Genomic DNA, 16,714 nt, shown 5'->3' with positions numbered 1-16,714 from the left:
AATCCATCACTTCTGGGACCGACCCCGTGCCAGCCCACAGGGCCCCTCAAAGTGTGGGGCCCGGGCCCAGAGCAGTTGCACGCACCTAGGAGCCCTGCGGCCCACCCAGGAGATTTAAAAGGGCCCGGGGCTCCTTGCCGCCGCTACCACAGCAGCAGCTGAGGGCCCCTGAGCAATTGCCCCCTCCCCGTCGGCGGGCCTGGCCCTGAATAATCAGGCCCTAGGCATTTCAAATTGGGCACCCAAAATTAATTGACACGACCATTTTGGCCTAAACCTCCATGCCTCATTTCCCCTGGTGTAAAACGAGGCTAATCATACCACCTCATGGGGGTGCTGTATAAATAGTACTTTACAGACCTGAATGAACTTAAGGCCCATATCCACAAAGGGACAGGCGCTGCTGTGCTGAGCATGGCGGCGCCTGACTTTTAGGCACCTAGAAAATGCCAGGAACAGCACTGCAATCCACAAAGCCTGAGTTAGGCACCAGGGCTCTTCTACAATGAATGGGGAGAGGCAGGTGCCTAGAATGTGATCCTCAAAAGAGTCAGCATGTTAGGTGGGGAGCTGCCCAAGCTAGCCAACAGGAGATGCCGAGGAGAGGGGGGTGTGCTAAGCCCCACCCCTCTCTTGGAGATAGGCACCTAAATCCAGGCTGTGGGGAGGTGCCTCGCTCACAATCCACAAGTGGGAACCTGCCTCTTGGAGTCAGGTGGTGTAGGGACCTAAGCCGTTCCTTGCAGGAATGGGTTAGGTGCCTGCCTTGCTCCACACAAAATGGCCAGAGAAGGAAGTGATGCTGGTGCCAATGCCCACCTTATACCTTTTAGCTTAGTGGGTAGAGCACTCATCTGGGATGGGGAAGACCCAAGTTCCCCCTCTGCCTGATGGGGGGGGTAAGGATTTGATCATGGGTCTCCCCTCTCAGGTGTGGGCTCTAACCCCAGAGCTATGGGATATTGTGATGTGGGGGTTCCCGCAGTGAGTCCTGGTGAAGCCGTTCCACTGTGGACAGAGGTGAAAGTAAGCCAGTACGGTACAGTACGGCGTACCGGTAAGAGCCAGTACGCCGTGCCGGACTGGACTGGCTTCCCCAGGCTGGCGATTTAAAGGGCCCGGGGCTCCCTGCAACAGCCGGAGCCCCAGGCCCTTTAAATCGCCTCCTGAGCCCCGCTGCCAGAGCCCTGGGTTAGCGGTGGCAAGGCTCCGGTGGTTATTTAAAGGGCCCGGGGGTCCAGCCACTGCGGGGAGCCCCGGGCCCCCGCCGGACACTACCCTGGGGCTCCGGCAGCGGGGCTCGGGCGGCGCTTTAAAGGGCCCGGGGCTCCCCGCAGCGGCCGGAGCCCAAGGCCCTTTAAATCGCCCCAGGGCTCCCAGCCACCTCTGCAGCTGGTAGCTCCAGGGGCGATTTAAAGGCCCTGGGGCTCCCAGCCGCAGCCGGAGCCCCAGGGCCTTTAAATCTTGATTTAAAGGGCCCGGGTATTTAAAGGCCCCACCTCTTCTGGTTGAGGCCACGCCCCCTGCTCAGGACTTCGGAGTACCGGTAAGTCCTTTAAGTTACTTTCACCCCTGACTGTGGATAACTAATAAGAGAATGACTGGAGTAGGGGGACTGGATGCCAGGTCTCCCATGGGGGTGCCCTGACCACTGGGCTACAGAATCTCTCATTATATATATATTAATGCCATTAAAATAATATACATACACACACACACACACACACACAATTGCATAACAGGCAAGGTGACAGCAAATCAAGCCCACAGAATTTAGCACAAATCCAGATTGCACACTAACTGCAGACTGCAACAGATCAAAGATGACATTGTCATACATTATTAACATAGTAGCATTGTCAACTGTTCTGTGTACAGTCCCTTTTTTATGGCCCAACTTTCACCTAACTGGCTTTCCTCTAGTCAAGTCAAATCAGCCCAGTCGATCAACTTAACATAAAACAAATCAATCCGACCTTAAATTCCAGAGTTTGCAATCCACCTCCCTATTGGCTTCCTGGAGATAGCCTGACATGGGGCTGTTTCCACACTATCATCCCAGTCCTTCCTTTCTGCCTTCCTTCCTTGTTCAGTTCTCCTCCTTTTCTAGTTGGGCTTGTTCTCCTTATTGGTCCTAGCTGAGGGTGCTTGTCTCTATAAATGGCGGTTCTGGCAGCTGTGCTGAGGTGTCAGCCTGGTTGCCTATAAGCAGGGAAGGTGTTGGTCTGTGTGTGGTTTGTAATCCCTACTACAAGCAGTATCCCCTCAAACTTCCATGCTTGTTTAGTAGTACTCTTCTGTTGCAGGCTACAGCCACTAGAGGGTAACATGGCCATATCAACTTGTGCAAACCAGATGTTCCAGGCAGTGGTATGCAACATTATGGAAAGACAGACATACAAATGTAGTTTGTAATTTCTCCCCCTAGAAAACAACTTTGAGCTAGATTTAAGGTTGTGGGTAAATGAATATTAATGTCATTAAAATAATATCACCATAGAACATTGTAGTTATAAAATACAAATATTTGAAAGTGAGAACATTCACAACTAAGGTCCCCCAACCTAAACTCTGATGCCCGTAAACTTCCTAATAGATACAGGAATATCGTTACTAGTCCAACAACTTTAGATATGTTTCCTATCATTGATTTCAATGGAGCTACGCTGATTCACACCAGCTGAGGATCTGACCCATTAGCTACAGATGAAAAGGGATGTTCTACAGATGCTGGCTCCCATCTCTCCTCCATGGGAACTAAGAAAGGCCTATCTCTCGGAATAGGATTCTCTGGTGTCTGCAGCCAATCCATGTAGAATGAATGGGAGAAAGGCACATATCGGACCCATATCCAGAGGGAGGGAGTCTCAAAGCCACACTGGGAGGGTGAATGAGAGGGATACCACAGTGGTTACTAGTCCATACACAGAGAAAGCAGCCTTGGCTCTCTAGCTCATTGCTGGATGGTGGGTGGCCTAGGATGTAATTTCTGGACCTTTTAGGAAGGGTATGGCCACTTGCCCATAGCAGCAGCAGCAGCAGACTGGGACTGCAGGAAGATCAAGTCAGGTCTCCAGCCTGCAAATTGAAGGTAAGACAGAGTACAAGAGCTCATAACAGGCGGGCAGACTAGAGGTGGAAGAAAGAATATATTCTGATAGATTTGATTAATAAGTGTGTGTTACAAAACTCTCTGGTCTCGAGCACCTCCTTACAACACAGTAGGGCAGCGGAGCACCTCTGCTTTCATTTCCCCTTGGTCTTCCTGAACTCCACCCAGCCACCAACACCTTTCAGTTGCTTTGGTCACTCCAGCTAAGCCACACTTAGTCCCATCCCTTCCAGGACGCTAGTGTCCACAGGCCTTACACTCAGGCCTGTAAATACTTTTTCCAAGGCACAGCACCTTCCTTCTTCCCCTTGACTTCAGCAGTCAGAGTGTCAGCTTTCCATCTTGGCTGAAAGACAGCACCTCCAGCAGAACAGCATCTCCCCATTTCAAGGCTCTGCTCAGGCACTGGGTCAATACCTAGTGTGAGGGAAGAGCACTGCCTACTGAGCAACTGACACCACTGCCTGAAGATAGCTAGGTTTTATTTGGTGGAGTTTCATCTGAGTACAGATCAAGCCTCCGCCTAACTTAATGGCTGAGAGCTGAGCCCCAATGGAGGTGCAGCGGGGCTCGGGCAGCACTTTAAAGGACCCGGGGCTCAGGCTGCTGGGGGAGCCCCAGGCCCTTTAAAGTGCCACCCAAGCCCCACTGCCGGAACCCCAGGGTAGCGTCCATCGGGGGCCCGGGGCTCCCTGCAGCGGCCGGAGCCCTGGGCCCTTTAAATCACCACCGGAGCCCTGCCGCCGCTAACCCAGGGCTCTGGCAGTGGGGCTTGGGAGGCGATTTAAAGGGCCTGGGGCACCGGCCGTTGCAGGGAGCCCCGGGCCCTTTAAATCGCCAGCCTGGGGAAGCCAGTCCGGTCCGGCACGGCGTACTGGCTCTTGCCGGTACGCCGTACCGTACCATGCCAGCTTACTTTCACCTCTGTCCATAGTGGAACAGCTTCACCAGGACTCACTGAGGGAACCCCCACATCAGACTATCCCATAGCTCTGGGTAGAGGTGCAAGTATGAATAGAGAAGATAACCGGTAACTCAGCCTCCTCACATGGTGTGTCAGCTCTCAGGTTTTGGAGATCTGGCTCCCAAGGTTTTTGTCAGTCCCTCTAATGCAAACTCCTGCTCATGGCCACTCAAGACAGGTTCATGACCCGCTGGTGCCGTTTTGAGATTGGTGATGAAACTGGACACACCGGTTGCACAAAGCCCTCGTATAAATGCTCCCAAATCTTGCTCGAGTGTCACAGTGTTAACAAAAAAATTCAATTTGCTGAAAAAGGAATTTGCTCATATAAGTTCTACGGCTGTGGAAATGTATCTTGCTAAATGTATACGTGGGGCCATTGAAGATCCCACAGTTAGCCCCTGGTCTCGTGATCATAAGAGGAGACATTACTCCTGGTGTCCTGCTCCCCGAACACACAGGCGTCTGGCAGGAGAGTCTCTGTTAACTCTGTAACTGTAGTCACAGCAGAGGCTATAGCTGCCACAAGTTGCAGCCACTAGAGGGTGACGTGATCACAGCACCTGAGCAGGTCAGGCAGCCCATCCAGAAGAGGACAGTATACATGCCCATTACAGCCTATAGCATGTTTCCCTCAAGAGTTTAGGGCTGCAAGCCCAGGGTCTGAGCAGTGAGGCTGGTAAACCCACGTCAGAGACACACCTAGCCCTGCTGTGCTGCAACAGGAGAAGAGGAAGGAGCAGGCACCCGTCCACTCTCCCAAAGCTGCCCAACCCTCCCACATGTACCTTGCTGACTCCCCACCTGAACTCTCACCCAGGTGCCCCTCCACCCCCACCTCCCTGTAGCATGGGCTATGTTTTTGCACTTGGAAAATCTGGTCACCCTAGAGAGGTGGGAGATGCAGCTTCAGGGGAGGGCAGGAGTATCAAGACTCCGCTATGGCACACACGGAAAGGCACAAAGGGGAGAGCGACCTGCCCTCTTTGTGCCAGAGCTCAAACTACCCATGATACAGATGGGGTAAAGCCAAATCTCCTGCCTAGGATGTAAGGCACTGTCTGCAATTAGCCATGGGGTGGACCCCAATCTGCTCTCTCTGAAGAGATCAAAGGGAGCCTACACAATAAACATCTGCACTGCCACCACCGAGCCACAGGGTGGTGTCACCCTCACTCTGCCAGGCACGCGGACAGGAAGGGAGGAGGGAGTGTCCCGCAGGGATGTTGGCTGGCTTGCTGCTAAGTGGCATGGGGAGTTCATGGAGCTGTAGGCAAAAAGGGGAAAGCCTGTGGCAAGCAACGGCTGGTGCAATAGCTTGTGATCTTCGAAGGGAAGAATTTGGATTGCTCATGAAAGCCAGGGCTGGAAAGTGCAGCCTAGTGCTGTGCAAGAGTCTGCCAGTGCCTCTCACTCCTGACCTGCAAAGCCCCCTGTTATTCCAGCCTTGGGCTCTGCATGTGCACACTCACCCACTCCTGACCAGCATCCCTTGCTATCTCTAGGCCCCTCCAGAGGACTGTGTGGCAACTTGTGGAGCCCTAGGCTGAGACCCATCAAACTCATTACACTGCTGACATAAGCCAGAATTGGGGCTCAGGTCTTTCAAGGGGATAAGCCAGTGATTTCACCCCTTACATCCATCTTCCCAGGCCCCCTCCCAACTGGCCCTTGGGAAGTGACCCTAGATAATGCAGGGGTTCTTGAAGCTCTTCTGTCGGCCGCAGAGGCTTAGCTTTGGCGTCCTCATTGCTAACTCGCTGTTATTTGTACAATTCCTTTAAAAATTCTACTCCCACATTCCTGACCATTCCCAAGGTTTCTCATTCCTGTGTCCGGAGCCAATCTATCCACCCCCACCCCGGCCATCCCACAGAGACCAACACCAGCCAAGGACAGAGACAAGATCGCATTCAGCACAGACAAACAAAACGAGACAAATCAAAGCCCCAGCCCCCGGTGTGGCTCCCAAGAATCTAACCCCAAATTCCCCGCATGGGGAGGATTTATGCTCAGCCCCTGGGAATCTAACCCCAGTCTCTGGTGCAGTCAGATCTATGCCACAGTCCCTGGGAAACTAACCCCAGCTTCCCTGCCCCAGTAGGATCTATGCTGAGCCCTGGGCAAGCTAACCCCAGACTCGCTGGCACAGTCAGGTTCATGGCCTTACAAACCAAAGCCCAGTCTCAGCAGTGCAGGACTGCAGCCCTACCCCAGGGATGCAAGCCCCAGTCTGTCTTCCTAGCCACAGACATACCGACAAACCAAGAGCTGTGAGCGCTCCTCCCCTGGCTCCCTCCCTTTTGGGGGGGTCCGTTAGTCACATAAACAGGAAGAGCCTGGCCCTCCCCTCCCCCCCTTCAGAGCTAAACAAGTCCCTGTATTCTGTGTGCATGGCCTCCTGGGGGAGGGCTGTTGGCTGCCCCGACCTCAGTCTCTGCATTTCCCGTGGCTGCTTCAGAGGGAGACTAAGCCCCTTATTCTCGACACAGAGCATGTCTCAGTGTAAAAGAGCCTACGTGAGACAGATGCAGGGAGAAAGGAGGTCACCCCAGGCTCTCCCAACCCATCTCTGTCACCCCCAGCGACCTAGGGGAGAAGGGGGGGCCCTACAACAGTGCATGTGGCCATGGCTGTCCCCAGCCCTGGGGGCAGCATGCCCCGAGCCTCACTTGGGTGCTCCGCCTTAGGAACGGAGGTTGCTGACGCGTAGTGAAAGGGAGCGCGGAGCACAAAAGGGCAAGGGCTCCTCTCCAGCCCCGGGGCCAGAGTCGACTCCAAAGAGCCTCATTTGCTCCCAGGCTTATTTTTAAAAGCTCTGTGGTGTTCCCTCCCAAAACCAAAGGCGTCCGGGCCAGTGCCAGGCCTGGCAGCTGCCGAGGAGGGCGTGCACGGCAGGGCCTGGAGAGCTGCAGAGGGTGCCCTCAAGGGAGGGGCTCGTTTCCTCCTGCTGCCAAGCTGGAGCTGGATTGTCCTTGGCTCTCGCAGACCAAAACTTTTAACCCTTGGCTCGCTGCACCGTGGCGCAGGCAAAGGATTCAGGACTGGGACCAGAAGCTGGGTCTCCTGCATGGCAGCACAGAGTGTTGTCCCTGAAGGTACTAGCCCACACAGCTTCTCCCAGCCCCTGCCAAGCCCCTGCAGAGTGAGACTAGCCTGGGCCCCAGCCCTGGGGAGTAAGACACAAGACTGTGGGTGGAACCTGGGTCTCCCAGTGTGTTAAGGAGGGGGGAGGGATAGCTCAGTGGTTTGAGCATTGGCCTGCTAAACCCAGGGTTGTGAGTTCAATCCTTGAGGGGGCCACTTAGGGAGCTGGGGCAAAAAAAAATCAGTACTTGGTCCTGCTAGTGAAGGCAGGGGGCTGGACTCGATGACCTTTCAAGGTCCCTTCCAGTTCTAGGAGATATAAATATAAAAAAAATTAATTCTTTGGGCACCAGGCCCAATACCCCCACAGGACTCCGAGAGTTGGACTGGGATCTGGGTCTCTCACATGGCAGTGCAGGGCAGAGCACTAACCCTGAGCGGGAAGGAGCAAGCACAGCCCAACCCACCTTGCTGTAGTAACTTCAGCTCATAAGGCAGGGCTCAGTTGAGCCCCCAGCTCTGCAGGTCCAGGGTACCACTCCACAGGTACCATCCCCCCTCCCACAGTGCTCTGTGCCACCCCCAGGGGCTGTGGTGCTCCTCCCTGCCTGTCTGGTGTGGGAAGCAAAGGGGTGGGTCCCTGATCGAAGCCCCCTTGCATTCCTCTCTCCACCCCTTCCCACTCTCCCCAGGAATGCAGCAGCAAGCTGCACGTGGGAAACTGGAATCAGCAGAGACCTTGGATGTGTCAGCTCCCAGCTAAGTAAACAAGAGGCGCTTTGGCGGGCATTCAGCCCCACAGTCAGAGACCTCATGGAGGGGTGGAGAGGGGTTCCCCCCCTGCACATAAGTCTACAAACCTCTCTCCAGGCTCAGGCACTAGCCCCGCACCCTTTTAACCTCATGAGGTCAGGCCCTGAAAGGAGCTGCCAGGGACATATGCTGCACACCCCTGCCATGGCTGGGGGCTGGGGGCCATTTGGCCATTCCAGCTAAGGCCTCTGGGATCTGACCTGGCACAGCCCAGCTCGGGGGACCCCAGTGAGGCCCAGAAGGAAATGCCGAGCAGGATTCTGGGAGAGACTCTGCCACAAGCTGGGGTTAGGGTGCACATGGGGAGAGGAATCCCCGGGACTGGGCATTAGAAGAGAATTTATTGTGCCACCCACCCCCCTGCCCTCCCCAGGGGGCAGTCTGACCAGGCTGTATCGGAGGGAGAAGAACCTGAGCCACCACTCAGCAGAAGAGAAGAACGGACATTTGCCTATGGCTCCAGCCAGGGGCATGCTCAATAGATGTTGGGTACAGGACAGCTTAAGGGGAGTGGAGTCGTCAGCTCTGAGTCTACACAGACTGGAATGGTCTCCTGAGTAGCACTAGGGGGCGCACAGTTTGGGGGAAAGGCTCTATCATCCCCTTACAGACAGTCCTGTTGGGTCCATTCCCATAGGAGAGCTCCCTCTCCCCCCTCACTACATTTCCCACCTTCTGCAGGTGCAGGGAAAGGGGCACCATGTGCCACGGCCCCGCTTGAGGCACTTTCTTGAGCGCCACTGACTGGCCCTGTATGTCGTAACGAGCTGTTTGCCCCTCCCAGAACACTGTCTGGTTTGGGGGCGCCCCTTGGGGGCGGCGGGGTCCAGCGCAGCGTTGCACAAGGCCCTAGGGCAGCTGTTCGTTCATTCCCCCCTTCCCCCCACCGCAGCCCGTGTCCGCCTGCCGGAGAGGCGGTCAAAGGCAGTGCCCGCCTACTGGCCGCCCGCCCGCATCCCTATCGCTGCACCGCAGGCACCGACTGCAGGAGAATGAGCCATTGTTTCCCAGCCTCACGGCCTCTTCCTGTCCTCGTAGGCCTGAGACACAAACAAAGGCAGAGCCAGACAGTTCGGGGAGGAGACCGGGCCTGCTCCTCTCCTCTAGACCCTGCAGCATCCCCGCAGGCAGGCAGACGCCGCCTCGGGGGGTGGGTGGGGAGACCCCTATTTTTAGCTGCCTCCCCCCTTCCCCAGGCCAAAAATACCCAAGCAGGAGGGACAGGCAGAGCAATTAGGATAAAATAGCTGTCCAGTCCCCCGTAGCTGCCTGCCTCCCAGCCTCTTCTGCCTCCTGCACTTCTGCTCCTGTGCCCGTCCCCACACACATCTCCCCCCTCCATCTCACTGCCTTACCTACAGGCGCGCGCTGCCAACCCCACATCTTCCCTTCTGGCACTTTCCCCATAGTCTACCTCCCTTTCACTACCTCTCTCCTCCCCTCCAGTCTTCCGGCTTGGTCTCCCCTTTTCCCCCTTCCTCCCCACTCCCAGGCAGTCTCCTTCTCCCCGCTCTCATCCGCCCCTTAATCTCCCCCTCCCCCCCAAGTCTCCCTCATTCTCTCCCCCTCTCCCCTATCCTTGCAGTCTCCCCCTGCCCCCCCAGCCGTCTCCCCCCCCCCCGCCCCAATCTTCTGCTCAGGGAATGCATGCAGGGGAGGGGAAGTGGACCCAGAAGTGCCCCCCCTCGCTCTGTTGCTACACAGGCTCCTGCAGGAAAGAAAGCTGATATCTGAGCCCCCCTCTGCCCCTCCTGGCCCCCGAAGGGCCTGTGAACAGGAACCGGAGAATTAAGAGGGATTTTTTTGAGGGGGGGGGTTGAGAAGAAGACGAAGAAAAAAATCCTTTCCTGGCGCCTGGAATTCCAGAGGCGTTTCCAGGCCCCCGGCAGCTGTTCCTGATCTCCACTTACTGTCTCTAGTTTATAGTACAGTCCCCCACCCCATGGACACAACCCCACCCTCCCCTCTAGAGGGGGCAAGCAGAGAGTGCCCCTACCCAGGGCTTTCCATTGCCCCTTCCTCTGCACCCCACTCCCTCCAGCCCTCTGAGCCCACCTCTGCCCTCACCACACCCATGCCCAGCCCCCACAGCAGGCACGCCAGCATTGCAGCGCATTCCCCTCCGCCATACAACCAGGGCTGGTAGGAAGCAAGAAGGACGGGTGGGAGAGGAAGAGACAGAGATATAAAGGTTGGGGGAGGGGGGGGGACAGTGAGAGAGGGAGCCTGGGAACTCAGCCCTCCCCTGGCATCTGGCAGACAGCGATGCCTGAGCTCTCAGCGTCTCTCCCCAACTCCCAGGGGAAAGGCGCCTCCTCCCCCACTAACCCCCTGGCCACAAGAGGAACGTGGCCAAAAACTCCGATCACTGGGAAGAGGAAGATGGGGGAATAAAGCCCTGGAATTCCTCTAGCTTCTGCTATTCAATGGCCCCGTGATCTAGAAGCTGAGGGGGTGGGGGGAAGAAGGTCAGAAGTCACCTTCTCCCCCACACAAAAAAAAGCCCTACTGTCACTCAGTGAGACACACAGAGAGGGGGCAAGTGCCCAGTGCCAGAGGCTTAGGATAGGGCCTGACAGACTGGCCCCGGGGGCAGGGGGAGAAGGAAGCTGGATAACCCTAGGCAGGGTGTGGGGAGGAAGGCCCCCTCCCCTCCACTTGTGGCAGGGGACTGTCTCTGCCCAGATGCCTGCAGTTATTCCCAGACCGTGTGGTATGCAACCTCACAGCCGCTGCGAGGAGAATGGAAACATCTGGAAGTCACCCGCAAATGAACGTCGCTCCCAGTTAATGAGGAAACATGAGCCAAGGAGCCTGGGCAGCAACAGGATATCTGCTTCTCGTGTGCTGAACCAGATGCCTGCCCCTGCCCCCACCATCTCTCTTCCTCCCTCCCAAATAACCGTTCAGGGCCCAAGCGCTCAGAGACCCCACTCCGCCTCTGTGTGGATGGAGCCCTGGAGCCCCCAGCACGGCCTGCCCTCAAAGCAGCCAATGAGAGCGGCAAGCCCAAAGATAGGGCATCGCTCGCAGGGAAGGGAAATCCCCTCCAGCCCTGGCCATGCAGAGAGCACTGTCACAACGCCCACTGTCACCTACAGGTGGGCTCCTGGCACACTCCCACAGCCCTCCTTGGCTCACAGATGTGGGTCAGGGAAGGGCCACTGGCCAGACATGGAGAGAGGAAAGGAGACCAGGTGGAAAGACAAGGGGCATCCCAGAGAGGCCAAAGGCCACTAATGAATGAATTTTTCTCTATCATTGGAGAGCACCTTCCAGTGGCCGGGAGCCCAAAGCACTTTACAGACCGCACTGTGGATGGAGAGCAGGCGGATACCCAGCCATTGAAAGGCAATTACCCTTAAGCTGGGCTTCAGCAGCCATCCTGCACCCAGCAGCTCTCTGTGACAGGGAAGAGAAGAATAACTGGAATCTCCTTCCTGATCAGGCCCAGCACCCTGGCCTCCTTCAAAGCCCATCTTGCAACAAGCCCCTCCACCAAACCCTAGGCGCGCGGACACGGCAGACACGAGGAGAGGGAGGAGACGTAGGGCAACAACAACTCAAAGTCAGACGGGGATCTAGCAAGACACACTCTGAGTTCTGCTGCCCAGTCACTTGGCTTTTCATTGCATCCCCACCCCTCACCTGTGCATTAGGTTGTAAACTCCTTGGGGCAGGGACCGTGTCTCCTGGTTTTCTCCATGCTTTCGATGCCACAGAAATCAGAGCTAATAATGACATCTCCTGCTGAAACTGTGGGGTCACTTGGACATCACAATGAGAGACAGGGTAGAAATGCCTATTGATTATTAATTATTAATTAATATTATTATTTATTTGTATTATAGGCGTGCCTGGAGGTGCCAGCTGTGATCAGGGCTCCATTGTGCTAGGTGCTGCACATATCACAGTGAGAGACTGTCCCCACTCCAAAGAGCTTACAGTCTAAATAGGCAAGACAGACAAAGGCAGAGGAAAGGAAGGATTATGTCCGCATTTTCCAGGTGTCTAGAGGTGGAGGGAGGACTGTATGGAGTAAGTAATTACCTACTTTGGAATGGGGCTACCCGGGCTAACACCCCTGTGCTTGTGCCAGGGATCAAATGTCCTGGCTCCCTTTTAAGGCACTTTCCACAGCACAGCACAACACCCCTTCCACTGTGCTGGGCTTGGGTTCAGTTCTGATTCAGAGTGACCCCACTGAATGGCCAGTGCCTGCGTGTTCCTTGGAGGTCTCCTAGCCCAGTTGCACCCCAACCAAATCCTGCTCAGTTGAAGGGATATGAGAATCACAATTCCTGGTCGTTTGTTTGGTTGCAAAACTACCAGCTGGATTTCCACCCACTTTCCTGGAAACATAGTGGATCCTGCTGCCCTGGAACTCAGAGATGCTTAGAGAGTGATGGAGGAGGGGACAGAGAGCAGGAGGAAGAGAGAGTGGACTCCCTGCAGCCCCTCCCTGTGGAGAGTGTTGCCCCCACCCCCATCTGGAAGAGATTTGTTCTGCATTCCCAAGCAGGGATGATTGCCACTCATCTGGAATCAGTGCTCCCCAGCACAGCCAGCACTGGGGAGAGTGGGGGGCCCTTGAGACTACAATGGAGGCACGGAGGTACCCATCCAGCCAAAGCCAACTTTGGCTGAGTGGCTCCAGCTTGGGAGAGATGCAGACTGAAGGGGATGCACCATGACAGGGAATAGGATTCCCAGATCCCTCTGGGGATGAATGAGATCTGATGAAAGGGCCTATCCTGCCCCTCTCCCCACTTCAGATGGCTTCCTTTAGTGGGGCAGCTCCTCTGCCAGGGAGAAAGGGGTGTTTCAGACATCACCTCCTACCCCTCAAATCTGTAGGGCTGGCAGGTTTGCTACCCCAGTAATAAGTATTCCAGGAATGCAGGCTTTGCTTGTTAATATGTTGCCCTAATGAATCTGATCTCCCCTCACCCCCATGAGACAGAAAAAATTATCCTTGTTTTACAGATGGGAAAACTGAGGCTGATTTACCCAGGTCTGTGGCAGAACCAGGAATGGAATCTAACTCTCCACACTGTGTTTTAGCCCCAAGGCTATCCTCCCCCACTAACGCAGGTCTCACTGCCTGTGAGCGTGTACTCACACACAGTGCTATTAGTAGGACTCTCCATCCCATCCCTGGCCCACGATATTACATGGGGCCACAAGTAGCCTATCCAGACTTCATCAAAACCAGCCATAACAGTGAAACTCCCCAGAATCCTATCAATTTTGTGCTGCTGCTTGGAAAAATTCAGAGCAGCTGTAGAGGAATTCTGAGCAGTCTGCAGACTCTGGAAGGTGACACAGCTCCTAACTTCCCCAAGCAGCACTAGCTACTCATGCATTGGAGCTAGTCATGTGGAAAGGGGAACCAAAGAGCAGAGGCCCGGGAAGGGGTGGAGAAGTGGTAGCAGCAGAGGCTCTGGAGGGTGTAAAAGAGATAGACATCTTCCCCTACCAGGAGCTAGAAGAGGATAGAGCTTCAAACTGATCAGACACTTTGTAGACAGAGGCCCATATCAAAGATGGAGTTTCCCAAGCAGAGTCCAGGGACAGCACCCTGGCATAATCTCAGCAGCACCCAGGTGGAGATGCCAAGGGTCTGAGCTTCATTCCCATCTTCCATTTCTCCCTCTGGCTAGCAGCTGTGTAGCAATTTTTTCATGCCTGGCCTACTCAGTGCCAGAGAGCCCCATCTCCCCTCCTCTACCCAAAGGCCCCGCATTGTGCCACCAGTGGGACCCTCCATTCCTTTCTGGCCCAGAGCTCCCACACAGAGCCACAGGATCTCATCCCACCTCTACCTTGTACCTCCTATCAACCAGACACTCCGCCCTACCTCTCCCAGGAGACTCCCCTCATGATAACATTACTGCAACATTCCCTCCCGCAGGATTTTTCACCACACTCCTGTAAAGGGACAAACCCCTGGCGATACCATGTAGCTGATCCATACAGGTGCAGAAACCCTACGCAGTAACCCCAGTAGGATCCTCCATCCCCACCCTACACAGTGCCACCAATGAGACCCTCCAGCCTTACCCTGCACAGGGCCACTAATGAGACCCTCTGTGATGTCCCAGGTCTTGAACTCAGGCCTGGGCCACCCCAGACAGCTGCCACGTCCTGGCCTCCCAAGGTCTGTCAAAACCTGGTGGACTGAGAAGCTAGTAGGACTATAGCCTCAGCCAAGGCACCACCCACAGGGGCCCTGAGTGGAGGATCCCCCGGCTCCACCGATTGGTCCAACCACACTTTTCAAGCCAGAAGGAGGCACAGGAAGTTTGTCTGAGTGACAAGGTGATTTCCTGTTGTGGCAACATTGGACCCTATTTGTGCCTGCCTCTTGCACCCAACCCTGTTCCTGATTCCTGCTTGGTCCTGCCTTTGCTACTGTTTCCACGGTGCTCCTGCTCTGTGCTTGATCCTTGTCTCTTCTCCTATTCCTGCCCTTATGCCTCACCTCCAGCCATCAGTTACCAGTCCTAGCTCTGACTTCTGACTCAACTCTGACTTGGCCCCAGCTCTGGTAACTGGCAGTTGACTCTCATGCAGACTCTTGGCTTTGTTCCCCAACCTGGACTCCTGCTCTGACTACTAGGCAAGATTGCCTACATCCCGCTCCGTAACACCATCTTTCCTGACCCTGCACACTGCTGCCAGTGAAACCCTCCGCCCCCACCCTGATCAGTGCTCCTAAGAGGACCTTCCTTCCAACTCTACCCAGAGACCCTGCCCAATTCTACTAATGGGACCCACCCTCCAAGCCAGCCGGAGCTCTCCCCATCCCTTGCTGGTAAGAAGGGGATGTGTGTGGCAGGGGCAATCCTGGAGTAAAAGTATAGTGGGGGAGGTGAATCTCAGAGCTCTCAAGGACTGGGACACCCTCAGACATGTTCTTAGTGAGGTGTGCATCACACGGCAATTCTTAGCCTTGCTGGCCACACCCAGTCACCTGTGGGCAGTGCTGTCCCACAGCACATACAGGCTGGGGCAAGGGACCGCCGACCCAACTATGGCTTCCTGACAGACAGACTCAACTAGATGTAGGCGTTCTCTGAGGCTGTTCTCTTGATGAGGGTGAAATGCTGCCGACCCAGGCAGAAGGGGTAGTGGGGAGGGAGGGGGCAGAACAGGCGGTCCTGCAATCTTTTCTCCTGGACAGTTGGACTAACTCCCTCTTTTTCTCTGGCCTCCTTTCCCAGACAGCTGGGGATTGGTCAGTAAATGTGGAGATCCCACCCACTGCTCCCACATCCCCTCCCCATTCCCTTCTCCCTCCCTCCACTGGCACCCGTGCTCCTGCACAGCCGCCAAGGAACAGCGCAGAGAAGGGGGAGACTGCTGAGGAGCCAGCCCCCAAGCAGTGGGAAAAGGGGGTCACCTCCCCTGGGAGCGGCAGCAATTTACCAAGAGCCATGGGGAACGTTTGAAACCTCGGAGAACTTTTCTTTTTTAAAACCTATTTTTTTTTCAAAAAGGTAAAAGCTAAAGTTAAGACTTGACGGGCATGGGGGAAAGTTCAGTGGAGCAGAGGGCAAGCAAAGGAAGGCGCGTGTGGGGGGTGTTGGAGAACAGGGGGTTTGAAGGAGGGGGTAGGGAATGGGGGAAAGGGAAATATGGCAGAAGAAGGGGAAGGGAAATGGGGAATGTGGAAGGAGGGGGAGGAGAGGAAGGGGGATATGGCAGAAGAGAGAGGATGGGGGGGTGGAGGAAGGGACGCAGAAGAAGAGGGGGAAGAAGGGGCACTGAGGCAGCAGGAGAGCTGGGAGGGTTGTAGGGTTCCCTCTGCCTTCCTACGCTCAGCTGTGGCCACCCATTCCTGCAGGGTCTGAGAGAGACTTTTTTTTTTTTCCCTAACAGGAAAGGGAGTAGTTTTTTGTTTTGTTTTGTTTTGTTTTGGGGGGGGGAGGGGAATGGCCAAAAAGTGCTGCGTTTGGAATTCCAGCCTCAGCCTCAAAGTGGGTCTGTTCGGAAAAACCCCTACGTGATCTATATATATAGCAGCAGGCGGCCCGGGAGCTGAGCGTTGCTTTATTCCAGCACATGCAGTCTGCATTTCTCCTGCACTCAGAGGAGATGGAGATGGTCCTGTCTAGGCCATTCAGCACTGGGCCGTCCCCTATAGCATCCCCTATAGCATGCTTCAGTCTGGCTCTACATGACCCAAGCAATGGGGCTGCTGTTTCCTCTGGGAGACTCTTCCACAGCTTGATAGACCCTCCCGGCTAGGAATGTTCTCCCAATTTCCAGCCCAAATTTCCCTTCGCTCCTCCCCATCCCGGTGCTCCACAGACCACCCTGGACATCTCTTCTCTCTCCTGGGCCTTTACGCCCTTGGGGCGGGCATGTGGTGGGGGAGTCTGCGTTTGGCAGTCCTGCCCGTCTGGATCACTTTTCCCCTCTCTGCTTTCCTCCCATCCCAGCGGAGACAAATCAATGGAAACCAGCTGAAGTTAGGGAGAGGGGAGGCTGGAGAGGGGGAGAGATGTTGGCAGTCTGATTGTGGCTTGCCTTTTGGGGCCCCTTGGGGAAAGGGGAGACGAGGGGAGGATTAAGGAGAAGGGGAGCTGTTGGAGAGGGAGAGGGCCCAGCCGTTGCAGTGATGGGCTGTAACACAGACACAGTAGGAGGAATAGAACGTCCGCCCTGGCTGACCCTTTGCTCAGAGAATCACGAGTTTCACTTGGATGAAAGAATAACTGGAGTGGAGCTGA

This window comes from Emys orbicularis, chromosome 1, assembly GCF_028017835.1.
Source record: "Emys orbicularis isolate rEmyOrb1 chromosome 1, rEmyOrb1.hap1, whole genome shotgun sequence".
Classification (NCBI taxonomy): Eukaryota; Metazoa; Chordata; order Testudines; family Emydidae; genus Emys; species Emys orbicularis.
Note: the sequence above shows the minus strand (reverse complement) of the source record.